Source organism: Dipteris shenzhenensis, chromosome 21 (genome assembly GCF_047967505.1).
Source record: "Dipteris shenzhenensis isolate YYH24624 ecotype China chromosome 21, Dip_SZ_1.0, whole genome shotgun sequence".
NCBI classification, from domain to species: domain Eukaryota; kingdom Viridiplantae; phylum Streptophyta; class Polypodiopsida; order Gleicheniales; family Dipteridaceae; genus Dipteris; species Dipteris shenzhenensis.
The window spans coordinates 10,421,189-10,435,117 of NC_141616.1; positions in this window are offsets into that span (position 1 = coordinate 10,421,189).

Genomic DNA, 13,929 nt, shown 5'->3' on the forward strand with positions numbered 1-13,929 from the left:
GTGGCTATATAAGAGCAAGCCTGTGAAGCCCATTTCATCACTGGCTATAGCAACCCTGATTCCTTAGCATCCAGCCTCCATCCTCTACTCTTTCCAGCTCACCATCGAAGCTTCTTTCACAGGAGCGCACGGCTGGGAGGCAACGCCATCTATTGTATCAGTTTTACAGTAATCAAATTTTTGATTCTCCATACTATCTGTTTTCTCTCTTGCATAGGAGATCCTATTATCTGTTGAGCACAGACGTTGTATTATTTTCTTACATGGTATCAGAGCCTGGACTTTAGCAAGAAGATTTGGTAGTGTGTTTTTGTTTGTGAGCAGATTGTGAGAGATGGCCCAACCTGCAAGACTGTGAATCCCACCATTTGGTGAAAGCGAAAAGTTGGACGGCTCTAACTATCCACTCTAGAAGTTCAAGATGAAGACCATCCTAAGCGCATACGAGCTTTGGGATACTGCTACTGGGGTGGACATGAGGCCGGTTGCGAGAATGGATCCACCCACTGCAGGACAGCAGATAGTACCAATTGCAGATGAGATTCTTGCATGGACAAGAAGAAATGCAGATGCACTGTGTTCTATTGTCTGCAATGTAAGTGATTCCATCATGGCATTAATTCAACATGTCACCACAGCGGAGGAGGCATGGACGGTCTTGAAAATTCAATAACAGACCACGAATCAAACACAGATTCAGAATCTAGAGACTCAACTTACGAACAAGAAACTGTTTGAGTCTGAAGCAGCAGAGAAGTTCATCACCAGGGTGAAGAATCTGCGTGATCAGATGACTACGATTGGCATCACCATCACCAGTGAGAATCTAGCATGAGGGTGCATACGGATTCTCCCACCAAAGTACGATGGTCTTGTTACGACACTGAATATGCAGAACAAAAATCCACCCCTCAACTTTGAGGATTTCAGCATGATGCTTCTGGAGGAGGAGATGCATCAAAAAACGAGGACTAGATGCATCAAAAAATGAGGAGGAGATGCATCAAAAAATGAGAAGATTCGGCTTTCTGGACCGGATCAAAGAAAGGTAAGGTTAAGGACGCCGGTAACCCATCTTCTTCTGATGATAAAAAGAGAAAGAAGAAGATCAAGTGCTTCTATTGCAACAAGGCAGGGCACAAGCAAAATGAGTGTCGAAAGGAGATTGCAGATGAGAAGAACGGAGTAAAGAAAGAGTCTAGCAATAGCGTGCAGGCAGTACCAGTAGAGCTGTTCATAGAAATTGAGGAGATTTGCATGGAGGCAATTCATGTACCTACGGATGAACCTTGGATTATTGACAGTGGTGCATCGCACCACATGACCAGTCGGAAGGATTGGTATACCTCTCTATAGCCGGTAGGGAATGACATCCTGGTAGCAGTCGGCAATGATGCAAAATGTCTAGCAAAAGGAAAAGGTACGATTGCTCTCAAGCCAAATGGAGTTGTAAAACAGTTGTCCGATGTTCTTTATGTGCCAGATATCAAGAGGAACTTGTTGTCCATTTCTGCGATCACGGATCGAGACCTCAAAGTTCAATTCGATAAGAATGGTGCACAGATTATGGATCTTCAAGGGAAGGTCATTGGTAAAGGTACATGGCACAACAACATTTACAAACTCTCAGCTTTCAATGCTCAAGCCGATGTGAAGAACACTAAGCTATGGCATGAGAGGTTTGGTCATCTAAACCTTAGTTCTTTGAATGAGATGCATAAAAGTGAAATGATTGTAGACCTACCAAAAATTTCAGATCTGCTCGATGTATGTGAAGCTTGCATGATGGGAAAGCAGCATCGACATCCCTTTCCTAAAGAGGCCAGCAGGGCAAAAGCTCCTCTAGAACTCGTTCACATGGATATCTATGGAAAGATGGAGACAGAGGCTTTGGGTGATTCCTACTACTTCATGATGTTGATCAACGACTACAATAGAAGGATATGGATATACTTCCTGAAGACTAAAGACGAGGCTTTTAGTAAGTTCAAGGAATGGCATGTAATGGTTGAGAAAGAATCGAGGAGGAAGGTGAAGAAGTTGATATCAGACAGAGATGGAGAGTTCACATCGACTAAATTTGAAAGTTACTACAAAAGTTACGGGATCAAGAGGCAGAAACCCCTGCCACATACATCACAGCAAAATGGAGTAGCAGAGCGCAAGATGCATGTCATCTGTGAAATGGGCAGGAGTATGATGAAAGGGAAAGATTTGCCAAAGACTTTCTAGGCTGAAGCATGTAACACTGTAGTTTACATTCTGAATCGTCACTACACAAAGGCTGTGAATGGGATGACTCCACTGCAGGCCTTTTCTGGTAAGAAACCTTCATCTACACATTTCAGAGTTTTTGGATGTGACTGTTTTGTGCATGTCCCTAATGCTACCAGGACCAAATGGGAACCGAAGAGCCGGAAGTGTATTTTCTTGGGCTACAGTGAAGAGGTGAAGGGTTACCATCTCTATAACCCTATTACCAAGAAGGTAATAGTAAGCCGTGATGTGGTCTTCTCAGAATAGCTGCATCAATTGGAGGAGGATGCTTCCTTCCCAGACAACCGGACTAGGATATCCATCCAGTACCACCACCAACAGTAGACCAAACTCCCCCGATGGTGCTTGGGAGGATTTAAGATAAAGAAGATGAAGAAGAGCCTACAGAACCACAATGGCAATGGCCATTCTCGAAGTGGGTAAAGTAGCTTTTGGATGGCAGAGAACCTCCAGCCATTGAGGAGGAACCATCTGATGTCCAAGAGATTAGAGGAGCAAAGAAGGGCGCAGGAACACTTGGTTAACTACGCTTTGATGACAGAAGTGATCCGTGCTGATGAACCCAAGTGTCTTGAAGAGGCACAAGGGGATGATAGGTGGATGGAGGCTATGCAGTCGGAATATGGCTCCATAATGAAGAACAACACTTGGGACCTTGTGGATCGACCACCAAAATGCAAGGTAATCGGCACCAAGTGGGTGTACAAGACCAAGTACAAGTCCGACGGCACGTTGAATAAGTACAAGGCTCAGCTCATGGCAAAAGGATTCACACAGGTACATGGTTTTGATTATTAGGATACTTTTGCTCCCACAGCTCGACTAACCACAATTCGTAGTGTTTTGGCTTTAGCTGCCCAGGGAAGTTGGCACGTGTTTCAGATGGATGTAAAATCCACCTTTCTGAATGGGGATCTCAAGGAGGAGGTATACGTGGAACAACCATCAGGTTTTGTGATCCCCAATTCAGAACGTAAAGTCTATAAACTGAAGAAGGCACTTTATGGGCTGAAACAGGCCCCACGAGCATGGTACCAGCGAATTGATGCCTACTTTCTACAAAATGGGTTCAGGAGGAGCCCATCTAATGCAAATTTGTATATCTTCAGAGGAGGCAGGTGTATGATCGTGGTCCTTTATGTGGACGACCTTTGTAAAGAATAAGGGAGAGAGATAGGAGACTCAAGTTCAGCTTTCTTCACAACACACAAAAGAGAGAGGACACAAGGTTGGAGGGTGAAGCCTTTCTTCACTTTTTGCACACAACAACAATACAATAGAAGAGGGAAATACCCTATATGTCAAACCCTAGAATACGTGGTTCATATGTGAACCCAAACCAAAAATATACGTGGTAGTCTAACTACACCACGAGTACAACTAACATAGGCAGTGACATAAATGATAGTCATCCAGGAGATATATCGGGGGTAGAGCTTGATATCTCAACACTCCCCCTCAAGCTCAAATCCATCTCACGTACACCAAGCAAGCTCCTAAATCTGCGAAGCTTCTCGGTACCCAATGCCTTCATAAAAATATCAGCCACCTGCTCCTCAGTGCTGACATAGACAAGATCAATCTCACCAGCTAGAACCTTCTCTCTCACAAAGTGATAATGCACCTCAATGTGCTTCGTTCTAGCATGATAAACTGGGTTATTAGCAAGCATGATGCTGCTAATGTTGTCACAATGAATGACAACTGCTGCATGAATTGACTGTCCCATATCTGCAAGTAGCTTCCGTAACCAAGCTACCTCACATGAAGCCATTGCTGCACCCCTGTACTCAGCCTCTGTGCTCGACAAGGCAACTGTTGGCTGCTTCTTGCTGCTCCAACTGATGGCACCACTCCCAAGAGAAAACATAAAACCACTAGTAGATCTCCTGTCTGAGACACTACCAGCCCAGTCAGCATCTGTGTATCCATGTACCTGTAATGCACACCCAGCTTCATAAAACAGTCCATAATGCAATGTGGACTTCACATACCGCAGTATGCGTCTAGCCGCATCCAAATGTGGCTTCCTCGGTGCCTGCATAAACTGACTCACCAGCCCCACAGCATAGCTCAAATCTGGTCTGGTTATAGTCATGTAAATCAAGCTACCTACTATGCGCCTGTACATAGTAATATCTTCAAGAAGCTCACCTGTCTCTGCATTGAGCTTCACATTCTGCTCCAATGGAACAGAGATAGGCTTAGAGCCTGTCATCCCATATTTGGACAGCATGTCCAAACCATATTGCCTTTGCAACAGCCATATCCCACTCGGGGATCTAATAACCTCAATGCCCAAGAAGTAACACAGCTCTCCCAAATCCTTCATCTCAAATTTCTGCTTCAACAGCAGCTTCACTTCATTAATGTCTGCATCACTATCACCTGTTATAATCAAGTCATCAACATAGATGACTACAAGCACAATCCCTCTGTTTGTTCTTTTCACATAAAGTGAAAAATCTGAATTGGAAATCTGAAATCCAATAGTGACAAGATATTGCCCTATCTTGTCTGACCATGCCCTCGGCGCCTGTTTTAAGCCATACAAGGCTTTGCGCAACCTGCATACAAAATCGGGGTGTGAGTTATCCTCATAACCTTCTGGCTGCATCATATAAACCTCTTCCTGCAAATCACCATGCAAGAAGGCATTTTTCACATCCATCTGATGCAAAGACCATCCCTTTGCAGCAGCCATAGCAATTACTGCTCTCACGGTTGCCATCCTTGCAACTGGGCTGAAAGTTTCCTCATAGTCAATTCCATATGTCTGTGCAAAACCTTTGGCAACCAATCTTGCCTTGTACCTACTAACAGACCCATCAGCATTGTGCTTTACTTTGTAAACCCACTTGCAGCCAATAGCCTTCTTATCATGAGGCAAAGGCATCAAATCCCAAGTGTGGTTTGCATCCAAGGCAGCCATCTCTTCATCCATAGCTGCTTCCCAATTTTTATGCCCTGCTGCATCCTCAAAACATGTGGGCTCTGGCTCCTCTAGAACCTTGACCATATAAGCATAGTGATGTGCTGTATACCCATCATATCTCAGCCTATCAACGGGATACTTAATACGAGTGGACCTCCGTACAACTGGATCAGTTGCAGGAGTCTTTAAATCATGCGTGCTTTTCCTTGCACCAGGTGTAACAACAGAGGGAATTCCAAGTTCCTCATCAAGGCTCATTTCAGAGCCACTTGACTCTCCATCAACATGAGAGCTACCAGCGGACACATCAAACATTGGAGCATGGTCCACTTTTTCTTTTCCCTTATGTGATACCTGCACAACACTATCAGGACTGCCATGTGACGATTCACTAGATCTCAATCTCCCTGTCCATGCATTAGATCCACTAGTAGAGGACTCTTTGGGTCCACTCAAGGCTTGAGATTGCTGCTCTGCATTTATTGCAGCATTCCCATTTCCTGCATCTGCATCTCCTACCATAACAGTTGGTGCATACCAGCTGCTCATTTCATCAAAAACAACATCTCTGCTCACTTGCATTTTGCGGGTGGAAGGGTTATAACAACGATACCCTTTCTGGTGCTGAGCATATCCAATAAAGATGCATTTTTCTGCCTTTGGATCCAGCTTTGTTCTCTTCTCATCAGGAACATGAACATAAGCTATGCAACCAAATACCTTCAAGTGAGAAATATCTGGTTTTTGGCCTGTATACATTTCTTCAGGCATCATGCCATGGACAGCTGTAGTGGGAGTTCTATTCATAATATAAACAGCAGTTGCTACTGCTTCAGCCCAAAAATAATCAGGCATGTTTTTCTCATTTAGGATCGCCCGTCCTACTTCTGCAATATGCCTGTTCTTCCTTTCTGCAACCCCATTCTGCTGAGGGGTAGACCTGCATGAGTACTTCCTTTGAATTCCCTGTTCTTTCAGATATTCACAAAATTCTTCTGAAAAGTACTCTCCCCCTCCATCATATCTTAGCACTTTAATATGCACACCTTTCTCTTTTTCAACCATGGCCTTAAAAGCCTTGAAATGGCTGAACACTTCACTTTTGTGCTTCATAAAATAAATCCACACCTTCCTAGTGTAGTCATCAATAAACGTCACATAATAATGGCATCCACCAATAGAAGCAGCTTTGGTTGTCCAAACATCTGAATGGATCACTTCCAAAGGTCTTCTGCTCACCTTAGCATTTTTGGGAAATGCATGTCTGGCCTGCTTACCCATTTGGCATGCTTCACATACCTTTTGCATTCCCTCAACTCTGAATTTAGGCAAACCTGCAACAATGTTTTTCGTTTGCATAGATTTCAGCCTTTGTATATTCACATGCCCAATGTGCTTGTGCCATATCTCAATATCTGCAATGACACCTCTCCCATGCGCAAACATAGCAGCTTTCACCTCAGGCATATCAACATCCAAGGTGAACATTCTGCCATTTTTGTTGCCTTTTGCAACCAAGCGGCACTTATTTTTCAAGTCCTCAACAAAGCATCCATCAGGATTAAATCTAACCTGCAGACCTTGCTCAACCATCTGGCCAACTGAAACCAGGTTCTTAGTGATTTTTGGAACATGAAGTACATCTGCCAAGTACTTCGTTTTGCCATCCTGCATAGCCAATGGCACTTTACCAACTTGTGTAATTGGGTGCGCAGTATCATCACCTGTTTCAACATAACCTGGCTTATCCAAATTTCTAACATCATGAAACCACTCACCATGACTGGTCATGTGGTTAGAGGCACCTGAATCAACATACCAAACATCATTGCAAGCTGCAGCATCTCCTGACATGGAGTTAACCATATGCTGCATCACAAAAAGGTGCTCATTTCTGTCATCACCATGCCCACTTGATGATGCATAGTTGCTTTGCTGCAACTTCCCACTTTTGATGTCATTCTGCTTTTTATAGCATGTATTCTCCTTGTGTCCAGGCTTTCCACAATAATAGCATTCTGTGCTGCTATTTACTTGCTGGTTCCTTTGCCATGAACCACGGCCTCTTTGGCTCCCCCTGCCTCTAGAACTACCACGTCCTCCTCCATAGGACTGGTTTTCCTGTTGTTGCTGTTGGTTCTGATTTCCTGCACGGCCACCAAAACGGCCTCTTCCTCTACCCCTGCCTCTACCTGTATTCGAGTAGAAAGCAGTCTCTTGAGAAGTTGAGGTGGCTGAACCACCATTCCTTTGCTCTTCACTCAGCAAGAGAGCAATAAGTTCTTGAAAATCAGGAAATGTTTCACGGACTCCAATGGATGTCCGAAACTGTGCATAATCTTTCCCAAGACCATTCAAAGTCACGGACACTAAGTCCTCATCATCAACAGGTGCTCCAATGGAGGCAAGAGAATCTGCAAGGCCTTTCACCTTCAAGGAGTACTCATTTATATTCAGATTTTTCCTTTGCACATTGTGCAACTCCTGCTTTAGTTGCATCTTCCGTGCTTTGGTATTTGTGCTATACAGCTTCACCAATGTATCCCATGCCTCCTTAGGCGTCTCTACATCCTGTATATGCACAATCATAGAATCTGAAATGCTAACAAACAGCCAATACAAGCATTTTCTAGCTTTTTCATGCCATTCTTTAAAGGCCTTCAATTCAGCAGGAGTGGGAGCAGCACCCAACACTGGTTCTGCAGTTTCACCACTGATGTACTCCCAAACTCCCTTTCCCATAAGGAAGTTTGTCATCCTGAACTTCCATGCTTGGAAGTTGTTCTTGTCAAGCTTCTCACTGACAATGGTAGACAGATTCTCAGACATTTTACAAATCACGAATTGCAACAGCAACCTGTAAACACAGCAAATGCCTCACAAGGGCAAATAGCAAAACTTCTGCAAACAGCCTCACAGGGGCAGATCCGCAACACTGACGAAAGTGGTATTTCACCACACAGTCACTTCCTAGTGACGATTTTGCATCAACAGGCAACAGGCATGAATCTGCAACTCCCAATATCTCTGCACACAGGCATACGATGCAATTCCTGTGGCACCTTTCCACCAACTAGCCGCGCAGTGGTCGCACAGCGAAAAATAGGGCCTTTTTTTGAGTGCCTGCGAAGAATTTGCGCCTTCAAAACGGGCCCCGAAACGGCCTCAAATCAGAAAAATAAAGTCACCGAGGGCTTCGTACCTGTGCAACATGCGGCCGAACATCAGCTTTGCGACTGGTGTACTAAGCAGGTTTTCCAATAAGCCCCAAGAGAACCATTGGAGGGCAGGGATGCGAGTGCTGGAATACATCAAAGGCACACTTGATTATGGCATCACCTATACCAAGGGCAACATCTTGACTGGATTCTGTGACTCGGATTGGGCAGGCGACATGGATAGTAGGAGTCAGTGACAGGTTACTGTTTCTCACTTGGATCTGGAGCTGTGTCATGGGTCAGCAAGAAGCAACCCATAGTTGCTCTTTCTTCTACTGAGGCTAAGTACAAATTAGCACGCTTTGCTTCTTGCGAGGCAGTGTGGTTGAGGAGGATTTCAGGGGACATGGGAGCAGTGCAAGCCTACGCAATTATCATGTGACAATCAGAGTTTCATGGCGATTGCAAAGAATCGTGTGTTCCACGCTTGCACAAAACACATTGAGATTCAATATCACTTTGTACGCGAGCTCATCATGGATGGAGAGGTCGATTTGGTGTACTGTCCGACTACAAAGAATACTGCGGACATCTTCACGAAGGCTCTTGGAAGAGACTTGCTAGAGAGGCATCTTTATTGACTTGGCATTGGGCCAAAAAAGTAAGTTCACTTGTGGGTGGACATTGAGGGGGGGTGTTAGATATCAATGCTCCACACTCGTGTAACTACGTGGGAACCAGCTAACTCTACTTGTAAGCCCCCCATATGAGGAGAAGGCATTTGAGTAGCTCGCTTATCCGGTAGGTCCTGGTTTGGACACTAGATGGGGGCCATGTGTGGCCTGATGGCTGGATGGAGTTGGCACACTGTCAACTAGGCTACATGCAAGTGCAAGAAGGTATCCCATGACTGACCGCACTGAGGGTAGACAATGCATTTCCTGGGGTAGCCACTCTCGGGTTGCGGGGCCGAACGAGGGGGTAATGTAGGGGTAAATTTGAGGTTGGGGGATCCTAATGGTGGTGTGAATGGACTTTAGGTCCAACTAAGGGGTTGGAACCAAGTTAATATAGTTAGGTTAACTAACCTATTTGTCTAGTTAGATGCCTAATCAGTTAGGCTACCCTAACCTAGTTAGGGTTAAATTGACCACAGTTAGTTCAACTAGCCTAGTTAGGTTAACTAACTAACAGTTATACCAAGGCTAAAACTAACCTAATGTAAGTTAATACTAACCTAACCTAGGGTAGACGAATTAACCTAGGTTAAACTAACTAACCGAGGCTAACCCACTAACCTAACTATAGTTAGTTTAGGGATTTTTTTTCAGTGCAGGGGGGGTTTGCGCAAGGGGGGTTTTTGCGCAAGGGGGGGGTTTGCGCAACGGGGGGCGTTGTGCTCGCAGGGGGGTTGTGCTTGCAGCGGCGCAGGGGGTGGGGGGGTTTTGAACAGGGGGGAGGGGGGAATGCTCGCAGCGGCGCAAGGGGTGGGGGGGTTTTGAATAGGGGGGAGGGGGGAAGAGGGGAGAGGGGGGTGGGGCGGGTGAGAGGTGGGGGGCGGGAGGTGAGGGGAGAGGGAGGCGGGGGGTGAGGGGAGAGGGGGGCGGGGCAGGGCGCAGTAGGTGGGGCAGGCAGAGAGGGGGTGCGGGGGCAGGTGAGAGGTAGGGGGCAAGGCAGATCGAAGGAGGTGGGGCGGGCGGAGAGGGGGTGCATGGGTGGGTGAGAGGTGGGGGTGGGGCGGCACTGCGGGGGAGCGTCGTGGGGCAGGGGAGGTGGGGGGTGGGTGGCACGGAGGAGGTGGGGCGGGCGGGCACTATCGCTGGGGGGCAGGCGCCGCGTTGCCTTATGGGCGACGTTGCACGTGGGCGCTCGGCGCCGCTATGGGTGCTGGCTTGTGGCAACAAGGGCCTAAGGGCCCTTGCTTAGTTAGTAGGTAGGATGATTTAGTGTAGAGTAGGGAGCGGCCGGCGAGGGGGAGGGGTAGAGAGAGAGAGAGAGAGAGCGAGAGAGAGAGAGGGGGTGGGGGAAAAGAGAGAGAGAGAGAGGGGGGGTGGGGGAAAAGCGAGAGAGAGAGAGAGAGAGAGAGAGAGAGAGAGAGAGTAAGAGAGGGAGAAAAGAGACAGAGAGAGAAAGGTAGAGAGAGATAAGGTGAGTTAGAGAGAGTGAAAGAGAGAAAAATAGAGAGAGAGAGAGAGAGAGAAAGGTAGAGAGAGATAATGAGAGTTAGAGAGAGTGAGAGAGAAAGAAATAGAGAGAGAGAAAGAAAGAGAGGGGGAGGGAAAGAGAGAGATAGAGAGAGAAAGGGGGAGGGATAGAGAGAGAAAGAAAGAGAGAGAGTGAAAGGGGGAGGTGGTGGTGTGGGAGGGGGGTTGTGGAGATGGAGGGGGGAGGGGGAGGTGGAGGTGGAGATGGAGGGGGGAGGGGGAGGGGGTGGTGGAGATGGAGGGGGGAGGGGAAAGAGGGAGAGAGAGAAAGGGGGAGGGAAAGAGGGAGGGGGAGGGGGAGATGAAGATGGAGGGGGAGGGGGGAGGGGGAGGGGGAGATGGACGGGGCAGGGGGAGGGGGTGGTGGAGATGGAGGGGGAGGGGGAAGGGGGAGATGGAGATGGAAAGGGTGTTGGTAAACTGAAAGGAAAGCATAGAGTAAACACAAACTCATAATACTTGCATATAGAATGAAGAAGAGTGTGGTCCTTATGTAGGCACCTCTTACATGCTCACTGACATCACTGATGACTTCAGAGCTCCACAATCATCTCCTCAATCTACTCCTAGATTCTCTCAATCATCCTATGTGGCTTCTACCACCACCTAACTGTGCTTATGGGCACCTAACTATGCCTCTAGCACTCACACATAGAAACCAAGGTGTGCCCGAGGCATACACCTTGAGATATCCCAACAAACCCCCCTCAAGGGAATGCCTCAGGCTATGTCAAGGATACAGCTAGCACAAGGTGTTTCATGCCATCTCATGGTGGTCATGGATCTATCAATGGCTAGGATCTCAAGCTAGCAAGGGTTCCCATGGGTGTAAGGTAAACAAAAGGCATACAAAAGACCTTCCAATGGTTATCTCCCCTGCATGTACATGCACACAATGTCTGCAGGAGGTACCATGGAGCAAAACACATACACATGGCCTACATCATAAGGTGACTAGAGGTGTTTACAAAACACACAAAACACAATAGTTTATTTCATTCATTTTGGAGGACTATCCAAGATGAGTACCTTGACTCAACATAAAAAGAGAGATCTGGAGCATACATATATATGATTTAAAAAGCATAATCTTTAAAGGATGCCTCATCTTGTGGAGGCACATCAGCTGAAAGTAGATTGGCATTTTCTATCTTTGAAGTTGCTTCCTTTTTGGCTTTGCAAAACTTCTCATGATGATTTTTTTTGCCACAGTGTTTGCATGGATTGATTTTGAAGCAGTCTTTTGAGAGGTGATTAGTCTTCCCACAATGATTGCACGGTGAAAACTTGCTCTTCTGGATTTTTATGGCATAGGCTGTGTCATTACCTTTCCGGAGCTCCATGTGCCTTTCTTCTTCTTGGAGAGCAGAGATAAGACCTTCAAGATTAGGATTAGGAAGATTTTTCAAAGTGGTAACAATATGATCATAATCTTCAGGCATACTCTTAAGCAACACTTCGATAGCATCATCTGTAGTGATAGGAGAGTTGATAGAAGTAAGTTGAGTCATAAGACTCCGCATGTAATTGACATGGGCAGCCAAAGGAGTGCCACTAACCATCTTCAATTCAAAGAAAGAAATTTTAAGTGATAATTTTGAGATGTGAGAGCTAGCACCAAAAATCATGTCAAGCTTTTGCCAAGTTCTGAAGGAGACTCTAAGTCAAAGATGTGATGAATATAATCATCTCCTAAAGCAAGAGCAATGATACCATATGCTTTCTCCTCTCTAGCGGGATCCCTTGCCGGGCGTGTCAGAGTTGAGGATTCTCCAGCATTGGAGGCTGTTGAAGAATTTCATCAATAATGTTTGATATTTAAGGAGACGACAGCAATTTGTTTGGTATCTCGAAAGGATGCAGTTGCTCATCAAAACTAATACTATGAGCAGAGATTCCTATGCTACACTCAGTGCAACTGAGAAGGAAACCAAGATTTCTTGGGCACATCTGCTACACTCTCACGACTGATGAGCAAAATTTCCAGAAAAGACTTTAGCACCTCCAATGCTCATTCAAAGAGAGGGCCATTCATTGTAGCATTATTCAAATTTGTTAGTCAGATGGGTACAAAGGCCCCCAAGGAAGTCCATCAATATAGTGAAGAGCACACAAAAAAAGCATGAGAAAAGGCTTAAGGAGGACAAGACAAAGAGAGACATGCTGCAAGCACTGGAAGAGTCCCAATACTCCATGTCTATGGCCAACAATCCCTGGCAGAATGTCTATGGGATATGTCTCTCACAGGAGAAGAGTTGCTAGCCACACCGGCAGAGATGAAATCTTCCAAGAAAATTAAGTTAAATATTTGGTCAAAATTTGTGCTTCAAAAGCTAGAGAACTGGAGCAAACTAGAAGATAACATTGCCAGCATATTGCTTACAATGCCTTCTAGAAGCTCCTTCAAAGAATTCTTCCATGTTCACAACATGAACAACTTACAAGCGTCCCCAAAACATGATCTAAAGAGTCTAACTAGAGAAGGGATACATGCCAGCATGGAGCCAGAACATGCACTCAAAGTTTTATAGGATTATGTTGATCAACAAAGGACAATACAGCTGCAGCTAAGGTAGCAAGTACAAGAATTCATAGAGGGAATGTAGGCCTTGGCACATTCGTACCAATGCCAGTACCAACAACTATGTGGGGACCACCACCCGGGCTAGCCTTAAGGTCAGCCTTGCGCCCTATCAGGCCCATAGCAACACCACCTCCGCTAGCCGCTCAAATAGTTTTGACTAATGAGGCAATACGTATTTGGTGATCACCCTAGGAAGGGGGGCCACACCACCTCCACCCACCCTAGTGTTTCTCACAGGGATTACGAATCCCTCAAGGAGCCGACCTGTAGCCATCTCCAAGCTAATGACCAAGCTCCTTAGAGAACGAGACCCGATGGATGGAAAAAAGTAGTAGAGCCTAATCTGCCTTCACAGCCACCCTCATCCACATTTAAAACACTCGAACAACACAATCACAAGGAAAAAAACTTTCATTCAACATCCTTGTCTCTACACCCCTCTACATTCAGCACATATACTGGCCACATTTCCTCTCAAGCCAAACAACCTAAACAACCCAGTTGATTACACAGCTCAACATAAGCTCTCCTACTAACTGATCAGGAAACACATAGATGACCCATGAACCATAAAACTCCAAAAAATGACAACTTTGGGACTACATAACAACCATGCTCACATTTCCCTTAACAAAATCCATGAAGAACAACCCCGGATCTCTTTGACTTCAAATAGCTAACTTCCTTGTATGCTCAAACTACCACCCTGTAAGAGAACCTACATCGATAGACACACAAGCACTGCACCTTTGGACTACAACTACAAGCCTT